Consider the following 7,368-nt stretch of genomic DNA (forward strand, 5'->3'; position numbering starts at 1 on the left):
TGTGATATAGGAAACAAATCTAAAACCAAATCCCTGCTTTTCATTTTTTCTCCCTGGAAACATGCAAAAATGCTTCATAAGACTAAGATGTGTGTGTGTGTGTGTGTGTGTGTGTGTGTGTATACATGCACGTAAATGTGTATGTGCATATACATATATAAATATATATGTGCATATACATATATAAATATATATGCTTTGTAAGACATGTATACTAATACATATATATAAAGCTTAATATATACGCTTTGTAAGACTAATATATAAGCATATATATAGTCTTAATATATATTAGTATATATAATATATAAATGTCTATATTACATATTATATGTAAGTATATATAATACATAAATGTCTACATTACATATATAAGTATATATATTAATATGTAGTCTTAATATACATTAGTATATATATATTAGTCTTACAAAGCATATATATGTAAATGTATAGAAATGTAAGCATTATTTCTAAACAGGATTTTTTACATTTTGCATCTCAAAGTAAAGATGACATCATATTTTTTATTATACTTCTATTAATCTATTAATCTTATTAACATACAGTGGGCATTTAATAAATTAACATACAGTGGGTATTTAATAAATGTGTACTTAGAATTATAGTGCCCAGTTTTACTTCTGATTACATTAAGTTGGTAATAACTCCTCTAGAAACTATATTTTTAAAAGGAGCCCAGTAAGAAAGGGATTATTCCCCAAATTCAGTCTATAAAATTATTCAAATGTTAAATAGCTGGCCCCTCTCAAAAAGTCATCTCCTTACATTATAATCATCTGGAGTGCTTCTAAAATGCAAAATTCTAGCCAGGCATGCTGGTGCACACCTGTAGTCCCAGCTACTGGGGAGGCTGAGGCAGAAGGATCACTTGAGCCCAGGAATTTGAGGCTGTAGTGTGCGATGATCATGCCTGTGAATAGCCACTGCATGTCAGCCTGGGCAACATAGCAACACCTCATCTTTTAAAAAAAAATGTAAAATTCTAACACATATCTCTCCATATACACACATACACGTGCAAACACACTGAGATAAAATCTCTGTGCATTTGGCCCTGGAATCTTCATTTTGGGATTCCCATGAAATCATGGTCTCCACTACTTCCTGATAAACATCATAGACTTTGTTTCATCTGGGCTGTACAGAGGGAGTCTTCTTATAATCAAAGACCGTACTGGTTAATAGTTGATAATTAGGGGCTCCTAAAAAGTAAAATGGGGGTATCATACCATAAAAATTATGCAGAGGACATAAGTAGGGTACCCATATAAATAGGATACCCAAATAAATCTATTTGGAGAATAAACATTATTTAGCTTTACTAGGAGGCAATAAGACAATTCTAAAAAGAAACAATAAAAATGACAAGATATTACTACCAAATAGGCAAACAAATGTTTACTTATGATAATTTTATTGCAGATGTAGGCATTTTCATACTGAATGAGAGAGTAAATAATGGCATCCATTTTTGTGCTTCTATTCACAATAAGTTGAAATGCTGTCTATTTTTCATATTCTAGGACCTAACTTCTATTGCTTTGAATTTGTCCTAAGAAAGTAATCATAGTTATGAGCAAATGTATAGCTATATGCATATTTGCTTAAGGCTTTTGTGTATTTGCAAAATATTAACCTAAGAATTGAGCGTTATGGACTATTCAATCAAAAGAAAAATGAACATAGATTCCTACTCCCCGCATACACAAAAATGTATCCAAAGTGGATTAAATAAAAAAGTCTGAGAAACAAAAATGAAATAGCACAATAAAAATCAAGAAAACAATTTTTATAATCTCGTGATAGTGATTATCTTCTTAAGCAAAAAGAAACCCGAAGGTTATAAAGGAAAAAATATAAAAGGTACAAGGAGAAGAAATAGGCTGAGAAGAAATATTTGTAATACAACGACAGATAATGGGAAAATATCCCTAATATCCCAATAGCTTTTAGAAATGGAAAATAAAAAGATAAACCAGTAAAATATGTGCAAACTATACAACCTAGCACTTCCATTACATTGAATTACTGTAGAGATATATTTACAGATATGCACGGGAAAGCAAAAATGATGTTTACTGTGGCATTGTTTGTAAGAGCCAAAATATTGAAAACAGACTAAGGTATCAATCGGAAAATAGTCAAACTGTGGTTCATCTATACCAAGAAAAACTACACAATAGTTAAAAAGAATGACATTCGTATATTGAAGCATCTCCAGGAATATTGCTGAATAAAGGCAATAAGACAGTTGATTCTCTATGATAGCCTTTAGTGAAAATGCAAAACAGAGATATATAAATTTCTGAATGGATATCCATCAAACTGGTTAAGTATTTAATTGTAAAGAAGAGATCCAAACTGGAGGTGTGTTTAAATCAGTATATTAGGATGGACTAGACTATGCTTAGTTAATTTTTTAAAAATGCAAAATCTGTATTTTAAAAACAGTTGATTATTCTTTCATGTCATAATTTCAGTGAGGGTTATTGTCTCTCATGCATGGCTCTGCTCTATTGCTTTTTTGGGTATCTAACCTGCATTTGTCCTGTAGTCTGGTATTCCAGACGGCATACATGGTTTCCAAAGTTACCAGAAGGATAGCAGAAGGATCACCTGGGGTTGTTTATAAGCCTTAGAAGTGTCTTATGTTACATTCTATAGCTGCAACATATGTGCAAGGGAGGCTAGGAAATGTAAAAGAACACATACTTTTTGACCAAGCAACCTTACTTTCAGGCATCTCATCTATAAAAAGAAAAGTATGTGTACAAGCATGTTCATTGCAGGCAGCATTGCTTTTAGTGGCAAAACATACAAATAATTTCATGTTAATTAATGGGGAATTGATTGAATAATTTAAGGTACATTTATATCATAGAAGGTAGATTCATTTGCATATGTATTTACTGACCTCTGCCAAGTCTTACAAGACTTCCAAGCTGAAATAAAGGGATACAAGATATGTAAGCCAAAGTCATATGAGAAAATAAAGAACAACGGTAAGGTAGCTACACAGGAAAATATAAAAGCAAGTAGTATGGCATATATGGCTTATAACTCCTCTTTTTTTCCTATATGATTTAAAAGACAAATGCATAAAACAATAATTATAAAACTATGTTAATATGCACACTTGGTAAAAATATATTATTTGTAACAATAACAACATAAAGGGGGGATGGAGCTATAAAAAATAGAGTTCTTGTGTTGAAAATAAATTGGTATTGTTATATAAAAGAAAAATGTGCTACAAAGATGTTAATTGTGTTCCCCAGGGGAACCAATAAAGAAAAAAACTTAAAAATATGCAAAAAAGAAATAACAGAATCAAACAAGTACACAAGAAAAAAATTCAATTAACCACAGAAAAGTGCAGTAATGGGGAATTGAACCAAAAAGGTGCAGATACATAGAAAACAAATAGCAAAAAGGCAGAAGTAAATCCTTCCCTGTCAATAATTACTTTAAGTGTAAATGAATTAATGTTTTAAAAGTACCCAGGATTTGTTTTAATCAAATATGGTAAGATATACTGACACAAAAATGACTGTCATGAAGAAAGACTTTTTATAATCACAGATACCTAGAAACAGAAAGTATACCATAACACACAGGGCCACATGAGGAAGCACCAGAGTCAGTCATGGGCAGAGCAAGTGAAGAAAAAAAAAATGAGGGCAAGAGGCTTTATTGTTTTTTTGTTTTGTTTTGCTTTTGTGTGTGTGTGTGTGTGTGTGTGTGTGAAGAAACAAGTGTGGCAGCATAGGTAGGTTTGGAATTGGCTAATTCGAACCATTTCAATGGCTCAGGGATAAAAGGCTGTTTCTAGCTGTCTGTTACCTGGCCCTATTGTGATTAGTGCTGATAATTAGTGTGATATTAGTGAGAGCCTGATAAAGGAGATATTTGGTGGTACAGGTTCTGGATTGGTTGGTTTGCAAATGAAAGGGGTGTTCACAGCTGAGTTGTTTGCTATAGCTAGGAATTAGCTAACCCTGGGAGGAGCAGTCCCTTTAGGGTCAACAAGTCCCAGATATCACAGTTATCAAATACAGAAACTAGAAAACGTGGTTATTAGAACTAAACTCTCCAATTAGAAGGCAGATGGGCAGAATAGAATTGAAAAAGCATGATCCAACTCTACACTGTCTAAAGCCGACTCTTTTTAGATTCAAAGACCAAATTGTTTGACAGTGAAAGAATGAGAAAAGATATTCCATGTAAATAAAAACCAAAAGAGAGCTGAAGTGGCTATGCTAATACCAGGCAAAATGGACTTTAAATAAAAATTGTTATAGAGATAAAGAAGAACATTATACATTGATAAAGTGTCAATCCATCAAGAGGATATTATAATTTTAAGCATATATGCGCCTAATAACAGAGCCCCAAATTACACGAAACAAAAACTGACAAATTGAAAGGAGAAATGGATGGTTATACAATAATAGTCAGAAATTTCAATATCTTATTCTCTTTTTTATGCTTTTTTTCTTGCTTCAAGTGGGGTTAGATTAATATCCTATTCTCAACAACAGAACAACTAGATAGACATTCAATAAGGAAATAGAGGACTTGAACAACACTATAAACCAACTAGTCCTAACAGGCATATGTAAAACGTCCCACCTAAAGACAGAAAAATACACATTCTTCTTAAGGGCAGATGGAACATTATCTAGGATATAGACCATATTGAAGCCACAAAACAAAATTCAATAAATTTAAACACAATAAAATCACACAAGGCATTTTCTCCAACCAAAATGGAATGAAACATGAAGTCAATAACAGACAGAAAACTGGAATTCCACATATGTGAATGGCTCAAAGAAGAAATTGTAAGAGTAGAAAATACTCTGAGATGACGTAAAATTGAAACACAACTTATCAAAACTTATAGGATGTAGCAAAGGCAATGCTCAGAGGGAAATTTATAGCTTTAAACACTTACATTTAAAAAGCATAAAGATTCCAAGTCAGCAACCTAACTTTACATCTAAACGAACTAGAAAAAAGGGGGAAGCTACATATACAGCTGTCAGAAGGAAAGAAATAGTAGAAATTAGAACAAAGATAAATAAAATAGAGGGAGTGACATCAGCAAGATGGCATTATAGAAAGCTCTCCTAACTTGCCAACAAATACACTGTTTCAGCAACAATTCACAAATTTCCTTTGTGATAAATCAGAAGCTAATTGAAATGCTCCTGCACTCTGAGAGAATGCAAAACCAGACTCACATAAGTTGATAGGGAGATTTGGGACACCCTCTTTTAGATACCCTGCCCCCAGCTCAGTGTCATACAGTCAGAAGGAAACCCCCTAACTTCCAGCTTCATCCAGGGGATAAAAAGGGTTGGTTCACATGTCTAGTACCCCTACTTTACCAAGGGGTTCTCCAGAGGACTGGCTCCTGTCTTGCCAGTCTTGGAGCTCTGATTGCTTCAGCATAGTCTAGACACCCAGGAAAGAACAGAGGTGGTGGTTTGGGCTGGTGATTCCATTGATTCTCACCCCTGCTAAGCACAAAACTAGCAGATGAAAACTTCCAGTTTTCAGCTTTCCCCTAGGGAGGGAAACAGGCGACCAGCACATCCAGCACCCCCAATTTCTCTGAAGCTGACCAAAGAAATAGCATTGTATTGCTAGGCCTGGAGCTCTGACAGGTCCAGCACAGTCCAGATGCCCAAAGGAGAATGAAACAGCAGCTTGGACTGAGAGACACCATTGATCCTCCCCCAATCCCACGGCTCAGCACAGAGTGAGAGAACAAAAACTACCGTTGTCTGTTTCCTCATGGGGAGGGAAAGAGTTAGAAGTCTCCAAAATCTCTGGCTAGGCAGATTGGTGAAGGTCTTCTCCTTCATGAGATCAGTCTGTGAAGGCTGGGAGAGGTGCCTGCTTTGTCTAATGCTCAGACACCAATATAGTGAGTCAAAACAATTAGATTTTCCAGTGAAAACATATTGATAAATCTTCATAACCTTGTATTTTTTAACGAATTCTTAGAAATGATACCAAAACCATGATAAAGTGAAAAATAGATAAGTTGAACTTTATCAGAATTTAAAACTTTAGTGCATCACAGGAAACCATCAAGAAAGTGAATAGCCAACCTACAGGTTGGAAGAAAACATTTACAAATCATGTATCTGATAAGATAGGTATATTTATATATTTATTTAATTTATAAATTTATATATTCTAGTATCCGGTATACATAAACAACTTCTACAACTCAACAGCAGAATACAATTTAAATATAAATAATGCAATTTAAAAATTGGCAAAGGATTTTTTTTTCTATTTTTATTTTTTTTAGAGATGGGGTTTCGCCATGTTGCCCAGGCTAGTCTTGAACTCCTTAGCTCAAGTGATCCACCCACCTCGGCCTCCGAAAGTGCTAGAATTACAGGCGTGAGTCATCGCACCTGGCCCCAAAATTGGCAAAGGATTTTAATAGACATGTGCACACACACACACACACACACACACTCACAGGTAACTTTGATGCAATTTCAAGTGGTCCACAAACATCTCCAGTTGAGAACACCTGATCTAGGTTAATCAATGTGGTCAGCAGGTGAGAGCTTCTTAAACACTGACCTAAGCCTGGCTGAGGGGCCCCCAGGGAGATGGACTGGCAGGCAGGAACACTGCAGCAAGGATAGGCACCTCCTAGGGCTCTGGAGATGTGGAATTCAGGGGTGAAAGGCTCAGCAGACTGTGCTCCGCAAGTCAGGTGGGATAAAGTAGACAGGGTCCAAGACAGCTTCCACTTGAGCACTGTAAATAAGGGCAGAGAACAAGTGTGCCTAGGGTTTGTGTGTTGGCTGTGGGGAGGTGGGGCAGAGAGTGCAGAAGACCTTCCCTGGTAATTAAAGAAAAGGCAAACACCAGTCATAGAGTGGTGATACCACTTGTGGCCCCTTGGATTTAAAGATGGTTAAAAAGCCCAGTGAACTAGGGTAGGTTATATGTGAGGGGATAGTATGATACATGTTCCAGGCCAGGTGCATTCATTTTATTTTAAAAACCTGAAAACTTTTATTATGTATGTAGCCAAACACATTTTGTACTTAGTACAAACTTGGACAATTAAGGTAATGTCATATCTCTACTGAAACAAATGATTTTCTTTAGAAAACATGTATTTTTTTCTTACCTTGAATGCTTGCTTTCACTAAATAAAAAAAAGCTTTATTAATTCTTTTATTATCAGAATAAGAGAAGCTGGCAAGAAAATACTAAAACAAAAAACCTTACTTCAATTACACTCATCCCATCTCTACATCCTGCTCTGTATTAATTTCATGCATGTTCAAAGCACAGATGAAA

This window comes from Pan paniscus, chromosome X (assembly GCF_029289425.2).
Source record: "Pan paniscus chromosome X, NHGRI_mPanPan1-v2.0_pri, whole genome shotgun sequence".
Taxonomy (NCBI): domain Eukaryota; kingdom Metazoa; phylum Chordata; class Mammalia; order Primates; family Hominidae; genus Pan; species Pan paniscus.